Source organism: Carettochelys insculpta, chromosome 13, assembly GCF_033958435.1.
Source record: "Carettochelys insculpta isolate YL-2023 chromosome 13, ASM3395843v1, whole genome shotgun sequence".
In the NCBI taxonomy this organism is placed as follows: domain Eukaryota; kingdom Metazoa; phylum Chordata; order Testudines; family Carettochelyidae; genus Carettochelys; species Carettochelys insculpta.
The window spans coordinates 36,588,402-36,613,386 of record NC_134149.1 but is presented as its reverse complement, the minus strand read 5'-3'; the positions used below and the strand labels follow the sequence as shown (position 1 = coordinate 36,613,386).

Genomic DNA, 24,985 nt, shown 5'->3' with positions numbered 1-24,985 from the left:
ACAAACATCCTAATTTATCTACAGAGAAGCTCAGCTATCCAGGGAGTAGAGTGGGGCTAAACTTTGGATACATCTGAGCTCAAGATTGTTTGGAGGCCTGCAGGTATCACTATGAATAGTGTCTTTGCACTTTGACCTTATCAAATTAATCTTTAGATTTTGAATAAGATCAGAGGGTGCTTTTAGGACAAGGAAAGTTTACTCCTTTCAGCTGTCTGTTCAACTTCTGTAAGACTCTTCTTCAATCACAAAGCACACTAAGAGGAGTATTATGACAATTGTCTGAACAGACTGCTTACATTTTAATGCATTCTTTTTATTTCTTTGAGTCAAGCAGAAAGGAAAATGGTGTTTGAGGCGACAGGGATATGACTCAAGTGGAACTTAAGTACTTACAGGAATGAAGAGAAAGAAAACTGTTTCTGTCCCTGAGCCATCTGAGGAAGTCTGAAGAAAGCTCTCCGGGTCTGAAACATCATTTTCTTTTTCTGCTAAGTCTTGACATAAAAAGGTAAGAAAAATAAAAGAACAAGTTAGACTATAAGTAGTCTATTCAAGCTGTTGTTATCATTAGGACTGGTAGTTCGTCATGGTGGATCTAGTGAAAGGTAACAGCAGAGGGAGAACCATGGCAACAGTAGTACAAGTGATACAAAAATGAGGGTCAGAGTTATTTTTTTAAACTGTTAGTGAATAGGTCATAAAAGAGTATTTGCATAAGCAATTAAAAGTATGGATATTTCTGAATATTTTCCCAATTTTTTTTCTTTCTCTCACCATACTCTAAAAGATTTGGTATCCTGCATGTACCCCTCCTAAAGCCCTAGCTCTCCTACTTTTGACAAATGACCATTATGTAGGTGAGAAACTGAGGAAGAAAGAAATGAAAGGACAGATCCTCAGCTAGTGTAAATGATAATAGCTCAGTGCTTAAGATCTGTCCTTAAGTGATTTGTCAAGGTAACAAAGTAATTTAGTTCCAGAAAGGAATAAACACCTAAGCTTCATCTACACTAGAGAGTTTTGTTGACAAAACTCATGGAGCGTCCACATTAAAAATGCATTCTGTTGACATACTATCAGCAGAAGTCAGAACTTCTGTCAACAGACTTCTGCCTCTCCCCCATGAGGCAGAATGCCTTTCTCAACAGAATCTGTCAACAAAAAAGTCGTGTGGACATTCCAGGGGGCCCCTCTGTCTTCTGATCACTGGGCAGCCCTCTCAGCTGTGATTCTGGTTGCCCATTCTGTTGAAAGAGTGCCTGGACAGTCCAGCCGCTCTCTGTTGACAGAGTGATCTGCTTTCCTTTGTGGCTGTGATCTGTCAACAGAAGTTTTGTGGGAAGATATCTTTCGACAGTAACTTTCGTTGACAGATCACTGTAGTGTAGATGTAGCCGTAGATTCCTAGTCCTTTTCTTTGGCAAATAATGTTCCCCTTCTCTATTTAGTACCTGTGAACCATATAGGGATTGGCAATTTAGTTCAAATAAGTTCTCTAAAGTCCACATTGATCTACAAATCTACCTCACAATACTTTTCCCACTGTCACTCTTCACTGCCATGTGAAAATGAAAAGAAGTGAGTTAATCAAATGGGAAATTTAAAGTAAAAATGTGAGACAAGAATAAGAATCATCACACAGCACAAAATTAAATCGAGAAACGGAAGTTGAATACTGCCATCTGTGTAAACCAGAATTAGAACCAAAATAAAAAGACCCAAATCCTAATGTTTAGCTGGTCCTCTGCCTGAGGAAAAGTTAAACTACTCCATTTCTAGCAGTAGATGGCACTGTGTGAAGATATAAATAACATCACTTAGAAGTTGCCTCAGAATATCTAAAATGGAGTCAGTAAGCAACTAGTGACCCAGTTCCAGAGAAAATGCTGACTGACAAAAATATTATCTCCCAGTGCTGAGAGTGCTCAGTTTTCTATCTCCTGTAATTGTAAACAGGATTGGAAGAAATACTTCAATTTCTGCTAGCTAGGATGTGAGAGAAACCCTGGGCATGTCTTGCTCTAGCTTTGCTTAGATTTGTTAGATATTCAGGCCATGAAGTGGTATTTTGCTCACTGTAATCATCCTGACTGGTGTGGAGTCACAGATTATGTTAATACTTGTGAATTGTGAAATATGATCACCAACACTTTCAATTATTGTGGGAATACAGAGAAGACAGACGGCATTTAACCCATTTCAAAGGGAATTGTCAGTTTAAAGAACCTTGGATGGACAAGGTATCCAATGCCAGAGGCAATGAATGGACAAGGCAGGGTGCAGTATGGAATGACGACGCCTCGCCCCACTCCATATCATGCTGCACCCTCCCCTGCCCCATCCCAATAGTCAGCATGCCTTCCAGGTGTTAGCTGTTGAACTGGTTCAACCTGTTTCTCCCGACTGTTTCAATGGTAGAGTTAGAATAGGTTCCGTGAGAAGTCTCTTTTATTATTTCAAATTTACTCCAGGGTATGCTGAAATTTCTTGGACTGGACTGTGATTTGGGCCAAGAGCTGAAATCACTGGGTTTTGCCCAGACCCAGATCTACCACAAGCCAGTGGAAGCAGCAAGCAGTTGGCCAGTGGGAGTCGCAGCAGCAGGTGGGTGGCCAGCTGGTGGGAACAGCAGCAGAGCACTGGTGGGACCCTAGCAGGACAGCTGCAGAGAGCAGTGAGCAAATGGATGGAGGGTGACCAGTGGAATGAGTAAGATGCTTCTTTACCTCCCCTCCTATGGATGGGAGGTGAACCCTGCAGAAGCACCTCTGAACTCTTGGTCTGTCCTGACCACAATGAATGAGATGCAGGGAAGGGTTGGGCATGTGGAGGGGAAATTTTTGTTGCTGAACATACGAACTTGAGAGGAAAAGGACATTGCACAGCCTATTTGGAGAGAGATTCTTCTTACGGTTTTGTTTAAATTAATTGTTTGTGTTTTCCCCAATTAATGCAAAGTAACTTCCTCCTTTTTATTAGAAGTTTCTTTTCTACACTCAAAACCTGTGCTGGTGAGTGAGGAAGCATGGCCTGTCAGAGGTGCTCAGAAGTTGTGTGTTAATTTTACTGGGTGGGGGCTCGAGCTATTTCTGTGTTGGGTAGATGGAGAGAAACTCCTAGATATTGAACCTGGCCCTGGCTGCTGCTGGCTCCACCTGGCAGAAGGGTTATGTAATAATGGAAAGAAATCCACTTTGCAATATGCACCCTGAAGCTGGAGTGTCCTGAGATTTATGTGCAATCAAAAAAAAAACCAAAGCAGAAATTTGGTCAACCCAGCAGCTAAATATCAGGTAGAAGATGGACTTTAGGCAAATCTGAAAAGACTTTTTCTAACTCTTAGAAAGTCTTCCACTGTTGTCTAGCAGATGGGAATCAAAATATTGTCCCCTTTCCTTCCTATTCCATTATTTTTGTTCATCTGGCTATGTCTACACTAACCCTCCCCCTTTCAAAAGCAGCAGGCTAATGAGACACTTCGGGATATGCTAATGAGGTGCTGCAATGCATAATGGCGGACATGATGCTTTGAAAGTGCCACTTTTGATTGTGCCTGCCTCATCTACATGGGATCCTTTTTGAAAGGACCCCACACACTTTGAAATCCCCCAAATAGGAATCAGGGATTTTCAAAGTGTGCAGGGTCCTTTCGAAAAGGACCCCCTGTATATGAGCTGCGCATGATCGAAAGCAGCACTTTCGAAGTGCTGCAGCTGCTATTATGCTAATGAGGGGCTGCGTATTCATCGCAGCACCTCATTAACATATCCCAAAGTGTCTCATTAGCCTCCTGCTTTTGAAAGGGGGAGGGTTAGAGTACACATAGCCAAAAGAACAAAGATAATGGAATAGGAAGGAAAGGGGACAATATTTTGATTCCCATCTGCTAGACAACAGTCAAAGACTTTCTAAAAGAGTTAGAAAACGTCTTTTTAAATTTGCCTAACGTCCATCTTCTACCTGATATTTAACTGCTGGGTTGACCAAATTTCTGCGTTTTTTTTTTTTTTTTGATTGCATATAAATCTCAGGACACTCTAGCTTCAGGGTGCACATTGCAAAGTTGGATTTCTTTCAAAAGCGGCTAGCATAGACATAACCTTTGTCTTGCTTTCATCTCCCTCTTTTTTGTCAATTCAGTACAATACTTTGAGGGATATCCATTTTTTTTAACAAATAAATTCAGGGGACAAGCCTTTACTCCCTTTTCAGCTGCTATGGAGGACGCACTGCAATATCAGCTCATCCTAGGCAAGACTGACCCCATCAAACAACTTAATTATGAGTCAAGTATCGGAGGGGTAGCCGTGTTAGTCTGGATCTGTAACAGCAACGAAGGGTCCTGTGGCACCTTATAGACTAACAGAAAAGTTTTGAGCATGAGCTTTCGTGAGCACAGACTCACTTCTTCAGATGCTGGTCTTGGAAATCTGCAGGCCAGGTATAAATAAGCCAGAGCAAGGGTGGGGATAACAGGGTTAGCTCAGTCAGCAAGGGTGAGGCTTACTACCAGCAGTTGATCTGGAGGTGTGAACACCAAGGGAGGGGAAGCTGTTTCTGTATTTAGGCAGCCATTCACAGTCTTTGTTTAAGCCAGAGCTGAGGGGGTCGAATATGCAGATGAATTGTAGCTCAGAAATTTCTCTTTGGAGTCTGGTCCTGAAATTTCTTTTCTGGTCAAAGAAATTTCAGGACCAGACTCCAAAGAGAAATTTCTGAGCTACAATTCATCTGCAAATTCGACCCCCTCAGCTCTGGCTTAAACAAAGACTGTGAATGGCTGCCTAAATAAAGAAACAGCTTCCCCTCCCTTGGTGTTCACACCTCCAGATCAACTGCTGGTAGTAAGCCTCACCCTTGCTGACTGAGCTAACCCTGTTATCCCCACCCTTGCTCTGGCTTATTTATACCTGGCCTGCAGATTTCCAAGACCAGCATCTGAAGAAGTGAGTCTGTGCTCACAAAAGCTCATGCTCAAAACTTTTCTGTTAGTCTATAAGGTGCCAGAGGACACTTTGTTGCTGTTAATTATGAGTGTAATTGCACCAGGAATAAACAGCCTATAAAACAAATAGTTAAATAACATAGAAGAATAATAAGCATAGAAATCAAAATCCTTTCTGATTGTCTTGGGTAAATAAACACAGGATACCTTTTTTTTCCCCTCTCTGTATGATTTCTAGTGTTTACAAATATAGGTCTGGTTCATACCTGTAGAATTACATAGAAATAGGACCCAGTGGTGGGCTTTGCGCCTGAGTCTTGATGTTCTTTCTGCTTGGGATGAGTCTAGGGCTGTGTTTCAGAGTCACCTATACTTCTTATGAATCAGATTTGTGGGGGAAAAAAATGCAATAATGAAAATATTTCTACCCCAACATACAAGTCTTTTTTTTCAATAGCTATAGCTTGGATCTTCCCAAGGACTACTGCATCCCCTCAAAATCAAGTTTAAAAAGCAACAGACCATATGTTTATCCACAGTTCTTAAGCAGAACTCTCCTTTGAAATCGGTAAAGAGTTCTGCTTCAAAATCAGCAGTGCGGTATAGCCCCATGACATTACTCTAGTACAAAAATAAAATCACTGTCATATTCAGACAGTTCATTTCTGGATTTGATTTTGTCCTACATGATGAATCTTACTCCCATATAATTTTCTTACATTTTTCTCTTCTGAGCTGGCACTTCATTTGCGTTTCTACGTGCCCACTAAATCTTGCTATTGAGAATTTTTATATCTAGGTGTTTTAGAAGTAAATCTGTCTCAGTCGAGCACCTGAAATGAAAATAAAAAGTTCATTTTTATCCTAGGGTAGAAATTTCTCTCAGCTGGATGCTCTCATTTGACTTACTGCCCCCTGAAGTTTTAGTACCTTTTGACAATTGTTCTAGCTCCAATCTGTTGAAAAGAAACATTAATTCACCATGACTGACAGCAGAAAATCTCACAACTCATTTTAGAGCTGCAAGTAATTAGTCGATTATTACAATGTCACTTAAACACCAGAATTTACAGGGACTTTTTCCCAGCTGCTTAAGCATAAATTCATGATAAAGAATAAAGATGTGTCTTGCCAGGATCTGCAAAATTGAGTCTTGGTAAAATAAAAACATAAATACGTGATTTTTAGCTCAGGTCACCTCTGATGTTATTATCAAACTTCTTTGACCACAGCAGGTGGGAGTTTGATTAACTACCAGGAAGGAAGAAAGCAGCAAATAACAAGACATCAAAGACAACAACATTCTGACAGCACTTATTGAGATGTGATTAATGAATGACATAAATAGACACAGTTTAACCTCCGGTATATGTAAGTGAACAAATCAAGTATTGTGCATGATCCGAAGTTGAAACAAGTCATTAATTGGTAAAAAATATAAAACACGGTAGCTTAAAAACTAATAGAATGAAAATTTTATATTCGGGCTGGTTTACCAATTAGTTGTATAAGATAACCTGACTGATGTGGAAACTGAAATTTAATTTCCAATGAAAGAAAGATACCCTTCACTGAATGGGTTATGTTGTTCAGGAAGACAGATGTGATTCTGGTGGTAACTATTGTAGTAACTCCTTTATTTCATAACCGGTGATGTGCAATTTCAAATGCTTTTTTTATTTACTTCTTGCTGCAATTCAACTTATATTAGTGAAATGGGTCCTTATTAATGCATTGTATTTCCAGTGGGGAAGTGGAAAAGGCCTAGCAAAAGGTTATTTGTTTCTTTGTTTTAAAAAGAAAGGTATTGAGAAGCCTCAGTGATCTGTGTGGAGTAGGAAGTGCTGTCTCATTTCATTTCCTCTTGTGTAATCTATCCCTTCCCCACCTACTCTAGCTAATGTCATATCTGTCTCCATAGCAAAACAAATAAAACAGCTGTACCCTAAAATAACGCATTGCCACCTTACCAAAATCAGATATTCATATTTGGACCTGGTTTTCAAAACAGCATGAGCATCTTCTATTCAGTTTGTATGAGCACATGGCCAAGGACACATCTCACTCTGCAACGTAGGTACAATTTTGTTAGCAGAACGCACAAATTAGCACACTCTTTGAGCCTGCAGTTTTGAAAATCACTTTATATTTATTTACTCAAGTTTGATAGAGAAAACAAAAGTCCATTGCAAACTAATGGTAAAAATTCTAGTGTCATAGCTCTAACGCTGTCAGGGAGTCATATTTGTCGGGGGGGAGGGGTGAACAGATGTAGCAAGTCAGAAAATGGCCTTCCTTCTTGATGGCTTTTTCAGATCTATAATTGGTTGTGTTTGATCTGTACCCAAATTATGCGGAGTGCTTAATTCAGCACATTGTTCATTGGTGTCAGATAACACAGCAGCTGAGTGTGTGACAACTCAGCACTAAACTATGGAACTAATTACATTTAATAAACTTAGTGCTTCAAACAAGGCCCAGCCTAACTGCCATTGAAGTAAATAGCTAAAGTCTTTCTAACGCCCCCCCAGACACAAAGGGTGGCTTTGTAAAAAGGCAGGTAACTTATAAATGACATTCATATTGCCATTGTCACCTTAGATATTTTATGAAATGTAGACATTTGGTTAAGACTTGAGTAATTTTTTCTGCTATTCCAATGCATTTTGAAAGCTTTTTTTGAGACTCACAAATTACTTTAATTTTCTTTTACTATGTTCTCATGATGAGAGATTGAGCCCTGTTTTTGTGTGTGCCAGGAAAGGGTTTAAACCCATCCCTGAGCTGACAGGACCAGTTACAAATGGCTTCAGTGGATGAACTCAAAGAGAAGTTTTAATAGCTGTGGCTCTTTAAAGCTCACGTTTCTTGCACCAGTAGCTAACAAATTGTCTCTGCAGAGTCCTCCATTAGTTCCATGGGTTCACAGGTGTTTTTGAAAACATAGGAATGTTCCCTGGTTGTCTTCCTGTGCAGAAAAGCCCATGGACGTAATCACTTTGTTTGACCTGGAGAGGAGTCAACCAATGGCCGGAAATCAAAGTTAGAGAAATTCAGAATGTGGCTATGGCACATATATTGGGGATGATTTTCTAGAAGATCTGCTCGAGGCATTACTTTCGTGCAGTTTTTTGGAAGCAGTCAGACTGGATGATCACAGGGGTCCTTTCTGGCTCTAAGAATGTATTTAAAAATAAATTCAGAGAGAGGTGTTGGTTTTTTGGTTTCTTTTCCCAACTGGAGTCTCTGCTATGTAAAGCAGGCTTACATTGCATGTGGTTACTCAGGCTATAGCCATGTCTACACGTGCACGCTACTTCGAAGTAGTGGCACTAACTTCGAAATAGCGCCCGTCATGGCTACATGTGTTGGGCGCTATTTCGATGTTAACATCGACTTTAGGCGGCGAGACGTTGAAGCCGCTAACCCCATGAGGGGATGGGAATAGAGCCCTACTTCGAAGTTGAACGTTGAAGTAGGGACCGTGTAGTCGTTGCGCGTCCCACAACATCGAAATAGAGGGGTCCGCCATGGCGGCCATCAGCTGAGGGGTTGAGAGACGTTCTCTCTCCAGCCCCTGCAGGGCTCTATGGTCACCGTGTGCAGCAGCCCTTAGCCCAGGGCTTCTGGCTGCTGCTGCGGCAGCTGGGGATCCATGCTGCATGCACAGGGTCTGCAACCAGTTGTCGGCTCTGTGGATCTTGTGTTGTTTAGTGCAGCTGTGTCTGGGAGGGGCCCTTTAAGGGAGCGGCTTGCTGTTGAGTCCACCCTGTGACCCTGTCTGCAGCTGTGCCTGGCACCCTTATTTCGATGTGTGCTATTTTGGCCTGTAGACGTTCCCTCGCAGCGCCTATTTCGATGTGGTGCTGCATAACTTCAATGTTGAACATCGACGTTGCCAGCCCTGGAGGACGTGTAGACGTTATTCATCGAAATAGCCTATTTCGATGTCGCCTACTACTTCGATTCATCGAAATAGGCTACTTCGATGTAGGCTTCACGTGTAGACGTAGCCTATGTCTACATGGTGCCCTAACCTTGAAATGAGCTATGGAATTGGAATTTGCGCTGCCAAAATTGGGTAACTTATTTCGAGTAGCTTTCAAAACCAGCTATTTTGGCATGTGGCACTGTCTAAATGGCACCACGTGCAGAAATAATGTGCCATTTTTAGGTCAATCCTCTACTACTGCAGTGTACAGGGCTGCTGGAATAGCACACCCATTACCTCAAAAATGAAGGTGTTGCATAGACGTGGATAGCTATTTTGGGATACCGCAGTAGACACTGTGCAGACATAGCCTTAGACTAGGTGGTAGGAAGCTGCATGTATTGGGTTTGGTTTGCTTTTTACCTGTGGCTGAAGAAAACCACTTTCCTTCTATTTGTTTTTTGTTTTTTTTCCTATGATTGAAATGCCTCTGTGGTAATCAGAAAGAGAATGACATCTACCTGTAAGGGGGCTAGTGATATTGTTACAGTTTGAAATTTTCATTTGCAGAAATGTGCACCACTAGGAGTCTGTTTGGTGGCATTGCCATGGTTGGGTAGAAAAATATTATGAGAGTTCATATTGATGAAAACTTGCTGCTTCATTCAGTTCAGAGACACAACTAATCACCCGTGTGTTTATCCTTACCCTCATACCACTTATCTCTTACCCTCTGGTTTCTACAAAGTAAAGATGGCATATTCATAAGTGACAGGTTCTGGACTGAGATTTCTGTCACTTCCTGAATCCATTCAGGCTGGCAATAAAACTATTTCTTATGAACCTATGTAGTAGTAGTAGGCATCCTTCGATCCCGAGGGATCATGGATTTGCGCCCCAGATAGACTGATTCGAGCAGCGTCTTCCGTGGCTGTGTAATCCAATCCGGGAGTGGCAGTCCTTTCTGCACTGTGAACAGCAGTAGGCAGATGTCGGTCTGGTATCACAGGCATGGATCTTCCTGAGGGCTCCCCTGTCTTCCGCTTCCTTCACCAAGTTAGTTTCATACATAGCAAGAGCTTCCTTCACTCCCTGTTTCCAGGCATGCCTGTCTCAGGTGAGAGAATGCCAGGTGTTCACACTGATAGAGAAAGCACTGAGGTCATGCTTGCACATGTCCTTGTAGCGCAATTTAGGTCGCCCTTTCAGCCTCTTTCCAGACACCAGTTTGCCAAAGAGGAGGTCCTTCGGTATTCGGCCATCCTTCATGTGTGAGACATGGCCCAGCCAGCGCATACGCCTCTGTTTGAGAAGGGTGAACATGGAGGCAGTTCCTGCCCTCTCAAGCACTGCACTATTGGGGACCTTGTCCTGCCATGAGATACCGAGTACGCGCCTAAAGCAGCGCATGTGGAATGTGTTGAGCCGCTGCTCTTGGTTTGAGCGCAAAGTCCATGTTTCCCTGGCGTACAGCAGTGTGCTCAAAACACAGGCTGTGTAGACCTGCACCTTGGTGTGTACAGTGAGCTTACTGATAGCTCATACTCTCTTCGTCAGCCTGGAGAACGTTGTGGTGGCTTTTCCAATGCACTTGTTGATCTCTCTATCAAGTGACAAGTTGTTTGAGATCGTCGAGCCTAGGTACACGAACTCATGGATGACTTCCAGTTCGTAGTCTAGCACATTGATAGATGGCTCGTTACCCATGTTTTGGCCCAACACCTGGGTCTTCTTTGAGCTGATTGTGAGGCCAAATTCCATACATGCATCCGCAAAGCAAGTTATGAGTGACTGCAGTTCCTGCTGAGTGTGAGCAGCAATAACTGCATCGTCAGCAAAAAGGAACTCCCTTAGACGCTTTGTAAGCACCCTGGTCTTTGCTCTAAGCCTCGACAGTTTGAAAAGGTTGCCTTCCATTCTCGTGAGGAGAGAGATGCCCTCTGTAGCAGTTCCGAAGGCATATTTGAGCAAAACTGCAAAGAAGATGCCGAACAGTGCTGGAGCCAGCACACACCCCTGCCTCACTCCACTGAGAATCTCAAAGGGTTCGGATGTGGATCCTTCGTATATGACAGTCCCCTTCATGCCTTCATGGAAGGCCCTAATACTGCTGAGCAGAGCTGGGGGACAGCCAATCTTAGCCAGAATTGCGAACAGACCTTTTCTGCTGACAAGGTCAAATGCCTTGGTCAGGTCGATGAAGGCAATATACAGAGGTTTGTTCTGCTCCCTGCACTTTTCTTGTAGTTGCCTAACAGAGAAAAAACATGTCTATGGTAGACCGTTCAGCTCTGAATCCACACTGAGACTCAGGGTAGACTCTCTCCACAAGAACATTGAGTCTCTTCAGAACAACACATGCAAATAGCTTCCCCACAGTACTGAGAAGGGAGATGCCATGATAGTTGTTACAATCACGTTTGTCACCCTTGTTCTTGTAGACAGTAATGATGTTAGCATCCCTCATATCTTGCAGTATGCTGCCTTCTCTCCAGCATTGGCAAAGTATTCCATGCAGCTCTGAAACTAGGGTACCATTGGTGCATTTGAGGATTTCTGAGGGAATACCATCTTTCCCTGGGGCTTTTCCAGAAGAGAGTGCTTTTAGTGCATCGCTGAGTTCCTCCAAGGTGAGCTCAGCATCTAGTTTGGTCATGGTGGGCAGAGGCTCGATGGCATTCAGGGCTCTCTCTGTAACTACGGTCTCTCTGGAGTACAACTGTGAGTAGTGTTCCACTCTGCTTTCCATCTGCTTGGTTCTGTCCCTCAAGACCTCGCCTGTGGCCGACTTAAGTGGGGCAGTCTTTCTTTGTGATGGACCGATGGCCTGCTTGATCCCATCGTACATTCCTCGCATGTTACCAATGTCCGTGGCCTGCTGAATCTTGGAGCAGAGTTGGAGCCAGTAATTGTTGGCACACCGCCAAGCAACCTGCTGCACTTGACTCTGAGCAGACCTGAGCGCTGCAGGTTCACCTCACTGGGAGAGGACCTGTATGCAGCCAGTGCCTGTCTCTTCTTCTCAATCAGGGGCATCAGCACTTCAGCGTGGGCTTCAAACCAATCAGCAGACTTGACTGTCTTCTTCCCAAAGGTAGATATCGCAGTATTATAGATAACGTCCCATAACTGTTCCCATCTCTTGCTGATATCAGTGTCATCCGGGCGAGGCAAGGCCTGTTCAAGTGCTTGGACAAACTCACATACTTTTGAAGGGTCACGAGTCTTGCCAGTGTCAATGAGCGGCCTCCCTTCCTTTTTGGAGTGAAAGAATCTTCGTGGCTGGATGTGCACCTTACTACACACGAGCAAATGGTCAGTGTCACAGTCTGCACTGTGGTAGCTGCTTGTCACCCTGACATTACCTAAACATCTGTGTTTGGTGAGGACAAGGTCAAGCTGGTGCCAATGTTTCGATCTTGGGGGTCGCCACAAGACTTTGTGCTGGGGTTTGACGTTGAAGAAGGTATTGGTTACACAGAGGTCATGTTGGGAGCAGAGTTCAAGGAGGCGCTGTCTGTTTTCATTCATCTTCCCTGTTCCAGACAGAATGTCCAGCTGTGGTGGTCGCTGCCAACTCTGGCATTGAAGTCGCCAAGGATGAATAGCGGCTCATGGGAAGGTACCTTACTGATGGCAATGCTAAGTTCATCATAGAACTTGTCCTTAACTTCCTGGGCAGAAGTTAAAGTAGGCGCATAAACGCTGAAGATGTTGACCATGCCCACTGGTGTTTGAAGCTGGATTTTCAGCATTCTCTCAGTTCCCACATTTGGTGATATGACTGAGCCAGCTAGGCTGTTTCTGACTGCGAAGCCAACACCGTGTTCCCTGGTCTCTTCTGGGGGCTTCCCTTGCCAGAAAAAGGAAAAGTCCTTCTCCGTGAGACATCCAGAGGACGATAGCCTTGTTTCCTGGAGGGCCACGATGTCCATCTGCAGTCTTCTCAGCTCGTTGTTAATGATTGCTGTCTTCCGGGGTTTCTAATGCTCTGTAGGTCTTCTGTAAGGCCCGGAGTCATGGTCCTTACATTCCATGTGCCCAGCCTGAAGGCTGGATTATTTTGTTGCTTGTTTGTTTTGCCTGGTGTAAGGTTAACGATTCACCTGTTGGTGATTCCCTAAGCCCCACGCACCCAGTGGAGCAAGTGGACCGTGGTGAGGCAGCACGTACTTGGTTGGCGGCTGCCCAGCTTGAGGCGGGCGGTAGCTGCCCAATGAGATCCGAAGACCTCTCCCACCATCGGAAGCAACACCTGGCGCCTCACTCTATGCCAATCGAGTGCAGTGGCTTAATACCGGTAACTGCTGCTTCCTGTGTTGTGTCACCGCTCAGAAAGCGATGCCAGAGTGTTCTCTCCAGGGCGCAGGCCTGGGCAAGTAAGTTTGAAGAACCAGCTGATGCCCACCAGCAGGTTCCCCCTCTCCACGCCACTGATGTAATCCAAGGGAAAGGCAAAAGCCAGTACATCTTGGCACCAATGTCGTCGCAGGAGCTGCCAGAGTGAGATTGAGCACAACCTCAAACTGCCTTAGGGGCTCTATCTCCAGATTTTTCCTTGGGGTTTACTCCCGAAGCCTTTCCCATGACTAGGTATTGCCGCAAGGCAGTGGAGGTTTTAGATCAGAGTTTCCTTCTCCTAGGAGGGCGACCTTCCCAGGCTAACGAGCCCCATCTGCCCGAAGCAACTGGTTTTAAGGTGCCAGTCACCTGCCTTTGCCCCTTCTCCTGTCAGTGCAAACAGTTTCGCCAGGCTTAGAAACTAAGCCCCATGTGAAGGCCAGGAGCTGGACTTCGGTTGTCAGAGGCTATTGGAGACACACGCCATGGGAGTATTTTATAGATAGTGGGAGCTTATCCCCGCTACCACCCCCGGCTATGACAACCTATGAGAGAGCAATAATAATTATAACAAAATGAGAGGGAGAATAACTAAGAACTTCCCAACATCAAAGGCTGCTCTGTAGGATCTTGCTTCAAGCCTTCGGGAGGAAAGAGTGAGGGCATAATTCCTTGCAATATGATTCTTTCAGTGCACAGCACCTCAATTGATTTGGGCCATGTATTGTAAGAAATTGTACTGGTGGGTCAGCAGCACTCTTCATCTGAACTGATATATCCATACTTCACTGTAGTAATGGGGACCTTCTAAACTTGTCCATTCTTGCTAATGGTCATTAATGAGCTCCTTTAAAAATTGGAAAGGACATTAGCTGTGCGACCACAGTTTCAAGTGTTCAGCCCCCACGACTGGGAACAAGTTTTCAAGAGAGCTCAGTACTCAGCAGCTGTTTCTGTTGTTTGGAGGGGGGTCAGTTTTTAAAAGCACTATACATGCTGAGCACTTGCGAAAATCAGACCACATTTCTGGTATCTAAAAGCTAAGAAGAGTCTTTCTTTAAATTTGTCCTCAAGTGTCTTGTCATAGATCATCTTGAGCAATTACTCTTTGGTTCTAATTTCAGATGGATATAACAAAATATTGGTGTGTGCTCTTATATTGCCTTATTGTCTCCTGAGAAGTCTCACTTCAGTTACAGAGAGTTAGTTATACTTGTGATTAACTTTGTATTTTTTTAAGTGGGTTCACTGCTCTGGAATTTCAGTAGATGAAAGATGCTACATAACTAGAAAGTATGTCTCTAGTAAAGTTCACCCTGATCTGTGAAATTGGATTCAGAATCTACCAAAGCTCAGGGATGCTTGACTTCAGGAATTTATAGGACTTGTCAGGGTCAATCTTCCAGAGTTCGATTTTTGCATGTCTGGTGAAAATGTGGCAAAATCAATCTGTCTGGAGTCAGCAGCCAACCCATGTACTCCACGCTATTCTGTGGAGTACAGGAGGTCGACATGAGAGTAAAAGGCTAGGTCTTCACTAGGGAAAAAAGATAATGCTGAAATTTCCCTAGTATAGACTTAGCCATAGTTTCATGAATTATGCTGAGGTTTGACAGCTCTAACTGCATTTTAAGTCACAGCAATCAAGTATAGGGCCAAAGCTTTGCAATATATCTTTGAGCAAGCAGTTATTGTGATGTTGAATGAAAAAAGATTATAGTTATGGGATGATAATGGAAATGAAAGATTATAAATTTGATTCAGGAATTACTGAATGGAATGCTGTCGCCTGTTAGACAGGAGGTCAGAGTAGATGATCATAATGGTCCCTTCTGGCCTTGAAAACTACAAATGCACCCACGGTACTGAGGGAATTGGCAGAGGTCATTACTGAAACTTTGGCCATTATCCTTGAAGACTCTTGGAGTTCGGGGGAAATACCGAATGACTGGAAGAAGGCAAACGTAGTGCCCATCTTTAAAAAAGGAAAGAAGGACAATCCACGGAACTATAGACCCGTCAGCCTTACCTCAATCCCTGGGAAAATAATGGAGGGAATCCTCAAGGAATCCATTTTGAAGCACTTGGAAGAGGGGAAAGTGATCAAAAGTAGACAACGTGGATTCACCAGGGGCAAGTCCTGCCTGATCAATCTGATTAGCTTCTATGACGAGGTAACAAGCTCTGTGGACATGGGGAAGTCAGTGGATGTGATATACCTTGACTTCAGCAAGGCTTTTGATACAGTCTCCCACAACATTTGTGTCCATAAGTTAAGGAAATATCAAAACAAAAAGCAGTCAAGTAGCACTTTAAAGACTAGCAAAATAGACCCACTTCTTCAGACCATAGTCAGACCAGAACAGACTCAATCTGGTCTGGCTATGGTCTGAAGAAGTGGGTCTGTCCCACAAAAGCTCACCTAATAAACTATTTTGCTAGTCTTTAAAGTGCTACTTGACTGCTTTTTGTTTTGATAGTGTATTGACTAGCATGGCTTCCTCTCTGTTACTATTTAAGGAAATATGGATTGGATCCTTGGACTATAAGATGGATAGAAAGCTGGCTTGATGGTCAGGCCCAAAGGGTAGTGGTCAGTGGCTCAATATCTGGATGGCGGTCTGTTTCAAGTGGAGTGCCGCAAGGCTCGGTTCTGGGGTCGGTGTTATTCAACATCTTTATTAATGACCTGGATGAGGGACTGGGTTGCACCCTCAGCAAGTTTGCGGATGACACAAAACTAGAGGGAGAGGTAGATAAGTTGGAGGGTAGAGAGAGAATCCAGAGGGACCTGGGTAAATTGGAGGACTGGGCCAAAAGAAATCTGATGCGGTTCAATAAGGAGAAGTGTAGAGTCCTGCACCTGAGGCGGAAGAATCCCAAACATTGTTACAGGCTGGGGACCGACTGGCTCAGCAGCAGTACGATGGAAAGGGACCTAGGAGTTATGGTGGATGAAAGGCTGGGTATGAGTAAACAGTGTGCCCTTGTAGCCAAGAAAGCTAACGGCATACTGGGGTGCATTAGGAGGAGCATTTCGAGCAGATCTAGAGAAGTAGTTATTCCTCTTTATTCGGCACTGGTGAGGCCACATCTGGAATATTGTGTCCAGTTTTGGGCCCCCCAGTATAAAAAGGATGTGGATTTGCTGGAGCAGGTTCAGCAAAGGGCAACAAAAATCATTAAGGGTCTGGAGCACAAGACCTATGAGGATAGGCTGAGGGATCTGGGCTTGTTTAGTTTACAGAAGAGAAGACTTAGAGGTGATTTAATAGCAGCCTTCAACTTCCTGAAGGGGAGCTCTAAAAAGGAGGGTGAGAAACTTTCTCAGTGGTGTCAGATGGCAGAACAAGGAGTAATGGTCAGAAGTTGAAGAGGGAAAGGTGTAGGTTAGATATTAGAAAAAACTATTTCACCAGGCAGGTGGTGAAGCATTGGAATGCATTGCCTAACGAGGTGGTGGATTCTCCATCCCTTGAGGTTTTTAAGTCCCAGCTGGACAAGGTCCTGGCTGGGATGACTTAGGAGGGGTTGATCCTGCTTGAAGCCGGGGGCTGGACTAGATGACCTCCTGAGGTCCCTTCCAGCCCTATGATTCTGTGATTCTGTGAAATCCTTAATTTAAGGAGATTATGACTTTGACAAAAATGTCATCTTTCACTGAAATTGGCTTATGAAGTCTTTATGTAAACATGTTATATTTAATACTTTATGACTTTTCAGTTATGAATCTCTTCCTGTTCCCCCCTTCCAAAACATTCACTTTTCTTAAACTGCAATGGAGAACTGACTCTAAAGTACCACCTTTTTAATCAACAGACTGGATCTGCAGATGCTCAGAATAATAGCTGCCTGTTTTTTTCTTTTCTTTTCCTATTAACCCCTCTTAGTTCCACAAAGCTAACACATGTATGAGAGTCAGTTGGAGTTAGTAACCTCAGAAGCTAACAACAAAGCTATGTCTACATAGGAAGCATCTGTCAACAGAAGTCAGTGTCAGAAGGGATGTCCCAGGAAAACTTCTGTTGACAGAGTGCGTCTACACACAGAAGTGGTCCAAACCACTCTGTCAACAGAAAGCAGCCACACACTTCAGCTGCACTGTCGATAGAAATGGCCCTGAAACCCTGGAAGGGAGGCTCACATGGAGGCCAAGCCCTTCTGGGGCTGCTGGCCTTGGGTGCCCTTAAAGGGTCCCACTGATCCATGCTGCCTGCCCATGCCAAGGTTTGTCTACTTTCTGGAGGGAAAGGAATACTAGTGCAGGGCTCCCTCCCCATGTATGCGAGAAGCAGTTCTTACCAGACCACTACCATGATAGAGCAACCCCAGGATTGCCCTGGACCGAGGACCAGCTCATGTTGGCCCTGCCTCTCATCCTTACCAGTGTGTCCCACCGCATCTGTGGGGAACGACTGCAAAAGGCAGCCCACAGAGTGCGCCCATGGTGCCCTGGTGCCCCACCTGCCCTCGCCCCAGCAGGACCTCAGGTGGCTGTGGTGGTACCCCACCAGCTCCAAGAGGAGGAAACAGCTGGTCATGGGGGAAAGGGGTGACCACCAGTGGATGCAGACCTTTAGGATGTGCAAAGAGACCTTCCTTGAGCCGTGCACTTGGCTCGCCCCTGCCCTCTGATAACAGGACACCAACATGCCGTCAAGAAGTGGGTCACGATTGCCCTGTGGAAGCTGGCCACCCCAATAGCTACCATTCTGTAAACCAACAATTTGGTCTTGGGAGGTCAACTGAAGAAGCCATCCTTATGCAGGTATGGCACCCTTGGGATGCAAACCCTTCACTTTGTGGGGGAAAGAAGAAGTAGAGATGGGATGGGGGGAAGGGGAAAAGACATGGGGCATGAAGTCAAGGTGATCAGGGTAGTTGGGGGAACAGTGGTGTTGGTGGGCAGAAGAGTGGCAGGGACCACAGGCACAACACTCTGGGACAGGCAGACTTCCACAAGGTCCAGCAGCCAGAGAAACTAGGCCAGCCACTGGTCAGAGGCCTGTACTGGTTGGAGATCTTCACCTGATCCAACTGCTAGTCCTCCTCCCACCACATCCGCTGCTTGGTGAGTTCATTCTGCTGCCAGAGAGTGGCCTTGTAAGCCCGGAGGGTGTCGTCCTCTGGGCGGCGATGTCCCCTCTGGGTGTGGGCACACCCTGCGGGTGGTGGGTTGCCATATTGCAGGGATGCCATTCGATGGTTTGCCAGCTTCGGCTCCTCCTTGGGGCTTGCAGGCTACTTGGAGGGTGGGGGGGTGGAGGTGCTGGACCAGCCCTTGGATGGTGCCGCTGTAAGGGGAGAGGGGAAGAAAGTGGGTCCCACTCCCCACCTCCCCCAGCAGCAGCTACCCCCCTCAGGACATGAGATGGGATTGTCTCAGGTGCACACACCCATGCCCCTGCATGGTGGGCCCTGCCACATGGGGAGCCTGACAGACTAGTGGCCCATGGGGGGCCAGCCAGGGAGGATGTCTTAGCAGGGGTGGCAGGTGAGCTGGTCCCTCCTGACCCCTTCCAAAAGTATGCCGCATGCAGAGCTATCCCTGAGAGTGGGTGCTGCCTGTTGCCCCACAGCCATGCCTGTGAGCTGAGAGACACCATCCTCAGTGGTGTCCCTGCAGTCAGCCCATTGCCCATGCAGCTGTCTTGCTCCCAGCCATGGCAGTGGCAGGCTGGCGACCCCCTCCTCTGGGGCTGTGGGACTCATACGGCCCCTGCATAGTGGGGCTTGCAGTAGGCCAGCAGCCATGCCTAGGAGCCGCCTGCTGGGTGTGGGTAGGACACAATGCTGTGTTCGTAAGTGCACATCCCAGGCCTGTGGTGTGGGTTCTGCCGAGCCATGCTGGTGAGACCCATAGCATGCCTCTCCTGCCCCACCCCCATCTCAGTGGCTTGAAACTTGTGGGGTGCTGCCCGGATGGTCCTGTGAAGAGATCCAGTGACACCCATGCTGAGGTGGTGGCACTGGAGGGACCGAAGTCGAGGGCTATGACGAGGGTCCCTTGGCTGGACTTTGGGTCAGAGGGTGTGTCCTGGGCTGGCTTTTGTGGGGTTCCTGGGTCACTGGCTGCATCGGGGGTCGGAAGACTCCTCCGTGGTATTGACACTATTTTGTCTGGGTGTGCTCTCATAGCCCCCAAGGAGGTGGTCCAATTCCTCATAATAGGTGCAAGTGGCTGTCCCTGTCCCTGACCTCCATTGTGCCTAGTGGAGCTCTTTCACCTCTGACTGCACTTGTTCGAGGGTACAGGCCGGGTGGCCCCTCTCTGCCAGGGCTCCAGCAGTGCAGCCGTAGCCCAGGATGTTCTAGCATTTGGCCCTTGGGTTGAGCAGGACTGGCTAGTCAGCCCACAGTGCCAGCAGGCCCTTCAGCTTGGGGTTGGACCAGAAAAGGGCCCACTTCCTGGTGCCCCAGGGTTTGTCCTGAGAACCCTCTCTGGTGTTCTGTGAGGGGCCGGGGGGTCTTGGGTAGCCTGTGACATGTTTTTACAGAGCAGGGAGTGTCTGCCTGGATGTGATACTGGCTGCATGTTGTTAGCCTAGAGCCATGCCTGCAGCTCCCTGCACAGGGGCTCCCTGGGCCTTTCAGAGCAGCTGGAGGCAACAGCCATACAGCCAGCTGGCTGGCACCATGGAGGACCCCTCTGTCAACAAAAGGGGCCCCAGAGTGTCTACACAACTGTTTTCTCAACAGAGTGCTGTCAAAAGAGACACTATACCTGGATGCAGAGAGGTATAGTGCTGCCAGCAGATGTGCCAGGTTTTGTCAACAAACGATCAACATAGCACATTTCACATGTAGATGTTCCATGGTTTTCCCAACAAAAGCCCAGTTTTGCTGGGAAAAGCCTCTCACGTAGACATAGCCTAAGAATCCAGCTAGTTCTAACTGGGTTGCACAGATGTAAAGGGAATATTGAATTTATCCAACAAGTCCTTTTTACTTGTGAAGATGTATGAAGCAAGAAGGGTAAAAATAGTCTTTCGCCCAGAGGAAATAACTATATCCTAATGTGTAAACAAAGCAAATATGTCATAGGAGGCCATAAATATGACACTTTTCAGGGAAGCACTATTCTCTGATCTTTGCTTCTTAAAATGTACTCTTTGTCTCTCTTTTTGTGCTTTGTAGTTCATATTGTGGATGGATGAGCAGTTGAACTCTATAGGGGGAAAATGTACTGGCAAAAGGAATTTTCTGTTAGATACAGTGGAGATAGTAATACAATGTTTTATTAAATAGGCTACTGAACACAGAGCTGAGTTAATCAGTGTGGATTATACTTAACTGTTACCTCTAAACCCATAAATTGAACCCAATGTACATTACCAACCTCATCCTGACACACCGTAATAGTCACATGTGTGTCTTGATTAATAAAACTCCTTTTTAGAAACCAACTACACAGGAAAAAGTAGTATCTACATAAAAAGGAAACTAACAGCATAGACAGAGTTGGAAAACAAAATAATAAAGAAAATTACCATTTCATTTGCTTCTTGTTCTTCTTTCCCTGTTATAAAAAACAACTCACAGAACACAGGTAAATATTTAAGTAAGAAAGTATAGGAAAAAAAATAGGCTAAATTTCAGGTCCCAGAAACTGGTGAAATGAGGCAGTGTTTAACTGCAATATCACAGGATTAGTGAACAAAGAGGCTATGTCTACACGAGCCCCAAACTTCGAAATGGCCATGCAAATGGCCATTTCGATGTTTACTAATGAAGCGCTGAAATGCATATTCAGTACTTCATTAGCATGCGGGCAGCCGTGGCACTTCGAAATTGATGCTTCTTGCCGCCGTGCGTCTCGTCCCCACGGGGCTCCTTTTCGAAAGGACCCCACCTACTTTGAAGTCCCCTTAGTCCCATCTGCTCATGGGAATAAGGGGACTTTGAAGTATGTGGGCTCCTTTCGAAAAGGAGCCCCGTCTGGACGAGACATGCGGCGGCAAGGCGTGTCAATTTCGAAGTGCCGCAGCCGCCCGCATGCTAGTGAAGCACTGAATATGCATTTCAGTGCTTCATTAGTAAACTTCGAAATGACCATTTGCGTGGCCATTTTGAAGTCTAGGGCTCGTGTAGACACGGCCAGAGAGATATAAGATGAAAGTGTGTATTACACTTCTACTTTTGCATGTGTGGGGGGGGTGGTTTCAGAGGGGTGTTTAAAGAGTGGGGTCCAGGTAAAAGGGAGGGCCAGAGCTGACAAGGTCTATTCAGTCAGGGTGGAAAAGGTCCTATATCAGTAATATGTATGAAGAGATAAAAACAGGTCTGATGGGGGGGGATATGGCCCATTCTCAGTCTATTGTTAAGATGCTAACACAGGGCAGAGAAGCTCCTTTTGTAAGGTGTGAGCCACTCCCAGTCTCTGTTTAATCCTTGGCTGATGGAGTCACATTTGCAAATAAATTGCGCCTCAGAGATTGCTCTCCCCATTTGATTTTTGAAATGTCTTTGTTTCAGGAGTGCCACCTTTAAATCTGCTACTGAGTGTCCAGGGAGATTGAAGTGTTCTCCCACAGGCTTCTGTACATTACCATTCTTGATGTCTGATTTATGTCCATTTATTATTTTACATAGAGACTGTCCAGTTTGGCCAATGTAAATTGCAGTGGGACATTGCTGGCACATGGTGGCATATATTATATCAGTAGGGCTACGTCTACACGTGCACGCTACATCGAAATAGCTAATTTCGAAGTAGCGACATCGAAATAGGCTATTTCGATGAATAACGTCTACACGTCCTCCAGGGCTGGCAACGTCGATGTTCAACTTCGACGTTGCGCAGCCCAACATCGAAATAGGCGCAGCGAGGGAACGTCTACACGGCAAAGTAGCACACATCGAAATAAGGGAGCCAGGCACAGCTGCAGACAGGGTCACGGGGCGGACTCAACAGCAAGTCGCTCCCTTAAAGGGCCCCTCCCAGACACACTTTCATTAAACAGTGCAAGATACACAGAGCCAACAACTAGTTGCAGACCCTGTATATGCAGCACGGACCCCCAGCTGCAGCAGCAGCAGCCAGAAGCCCTGGGCTAAGGGCTGCTGCCCACGGTGACCACAGAGCCCCGCAAGGGCTGGAGAGAGAGTATCTCTCAACCCCCCAGCTGATGGCCGCCATGGAGGACCCCGCTATTTCGATGTTGCGGGATGCGGATCGTCTACACGTCCCTACTTCGATGTTGAACGTCGAAGTAGGGCGCTATTCCCATCCGCTCATGGGGTTAGCGACTTCGACGTCTCGCCGCCTAACGTCGATTTCAACTTCGAAATAGCGCCCAACACGTGTAGACGTGACGGGCGCTATTTCGAAGTTACTGCCGCTACTTCGAAGTAGCGTGCACGTGTAGACGCAGCCTAGATGTGCAGGTAAAAGAGCCCCCGATGGTATGGTTGGTGTTAGGTCCTGTGATGATATCACTGGTGTAGATATATGAGAAGAGTTAGCAGTGAGGTTTGTTGCAGGGATTGATTCCAGGCTTAGAATTACTGTTTTGTGACCTATAGTGGCTGTTGAGGATTTGTTTAAGGTTGGCAGGCTGTCTGTAGACAAGAACAGTCCTGCCTCCCAAGGTCTGTGAGAGTGAAAGATCACTGTTCAGGATGGGTTGCAGATCACTGATGATGCATTGGAGAGGTCTTAGGTGGGGGCTGTATGTGGTGGTCAGTGGTGGTCTCTTGTTTTCCTTACGAGGCCTGTCTTGTAGCAGGTGGCTTCTGGGTACCCATCTGGCTCTGTCAATCTGTTTCCTCACTTCCTTAAGTGGGTATTCTAGTTTGAGGAAAGCTTGGTAAAGGTCTTGTAAGTGTTTGTCTTTGTCTGATGGATCAGAGCAAATATGGTTGTACCTTACTGCCTGGCTGTATACAATGGATCATGTAGTATGCCCTGGATGGAAGCTGGATGCATGTAGATAAGCATAGCGGTCTGTGGGTTTTTGGAATATGGTGGTATTTATGTGACCATTGCTTATCTGCACCGTAGAGTCCAGGAAGTGAATCTCTTGTGTGGACTAGTCCAGGCTAAGGTTGATGGTGGGGTGGAAACTGTTGAAATAATGGTTGAACTCTTCAAAAGCCTCCTTCCCATGGGTCCAGATGATGAAGATGTCATCAACGTAGCACAGGTAGAGGAGGGACACTAGGGGACGAGAACTGAGAAAACGTTGTTCTAGGTCAGCCATAAAAATTTTGGCATACTGTAGGGCCATGCAGGTGCCCATATCATTGTCACTGATTTGAAGGTATAATTTGTCCTCAAATGTGAAATAGCTGTGGGTGAGGACAAAGTCACAAAGCTCCGCCATCATTTGTGCCACGGTCACATCAGAGATCATGTTCCTAACAGCTTGGAGTCCAGCTTCATGTAGGATATTGGTGTAAAGGACCTCTGCATCCATGGTGGCCAGCATGGTGTTTTCAGGAAGGTCACCAATGGACTGAAGTTTTCTGAGGAAGTCGGTGGTATCTCGTAGCAAGCTGGGGGTGCTGGTACCATAGGGACTAAGTAGACAGTCCACATATCCAGAAAATCATGTGCTGAGGGTGCCAATACCTAGATGATGGGGAGTCCAGGATTCCCAGGTTTATGGATCTTGGGCAGCAGGTAGAATAAACCTGGTTTGGGTTCAAGGGGTGTGTCTGTATAAATTCATTCCTGTGTTTTTATAGGGAGGATCTTGAGGAGATGCTGTGGTTTCTTTGTGTATTCCTCAGTGGGATCCTCAGACAGAGGCTTGTAGAATGTAATATTGGAGAGTTGCTTGGCTGCCTCCTTTTGGTAGTCTGTCCTATTCATGATGACAACAGGGCCTCCCTTGTCGGCCCTATGGATGACAATGTCAGAGTTGTTTCTGACGCTGTTGATGACGCTGCATTCTGCACGGCTGACGTTATGGGGTAGGTGATGTCACTTTACCATAATTTCTGCCTGTGCACTCTGGCGGAAGCATTCTATGTTTAGGACCAGTTTGTCATTTCGACCATCGGGGGAGTCCATGAGGAGTTCTTTTCCTTGTACTGTAGACGGGAGGGTACCTGTGGGTCAGTGCACTGTTCCATGTCATGTTGAAAGTATTCCTTGAGTCGGAGACGGTGAAAGTAGGTTTCCAGATCACCACAGAACTGCACCAAGTTTGTGGGGGCTGTGGGGAAGCAGAAAGAGAGTCCTCAAGAAAGGGCAGATTCTTCTGCCAGATTGAGTGTGTAGTTGGATAGATTGACAATATTGCTAGGTGAGTGTAGGGTAGCACTGTTGTAGCCCCATGTGGAAAGTAGGAGTTTAGATAGTTTATAGTCCATTTTCTTCTGTAGGGAAGAGAAATGCGTATTGTGAACCTCCTGTCTTGTTTTAGTACACTCCAGCTATGTGGAGGATTGTGTGGAAGACTGTTGATTTATGAGGGTCTCCAGATTAGAGAATTCTCTTTTGATGTTTTCCTGTTTTGCTGTACAGGATGCTGATTAGGTGGTTCCTCAGTTGCTTAGAGAATGTGTGGCACAATCTCTCACTATAATCTGTGTCATGTGTTGATTTCAGTGGGTTTTTCACCTTCAGTCCTTTTGGTATGATGTGCTTCTGTTTGCCTTTGGAGAGGAAGATGATGTCTGTATTTGTGCAAGTTTTTTCATGAGGTTGATAGATTTCCACTCAATACAGCTAAATGCAGACACCAGGAATGGTAATGTATAGATGTCTGTGAGAGAACACTTCAATCTCCCTGGCCGCTCAGTAGCAGATTTAAGGG

The 24,985-nt window shown here is 45.7% G+C and overlaps 1 long non-coding RNA gene across 1 annotated transcript in view; it reads left to right on the top strand.

Moving 5' to 3' along the window:
* Nucleotides 1–6,251: 6,251 nt before the first annotated feature.
* The window catches only part of LOC142020323 (uncharacterized), a 48,211-nt gene continuing 29,477 nt past the window's right edge, over nt 6,252–24,985 (top strand). The window contains exon 1 of the long non-coding RNA XR_012647361.1: nt 6,252–6,319. This is a non-coding gene — a long non-coding RNA (uncharacterized LOC142020323). The remainder of the gene's footprint in view (nt 6,320–24,985) is intronic.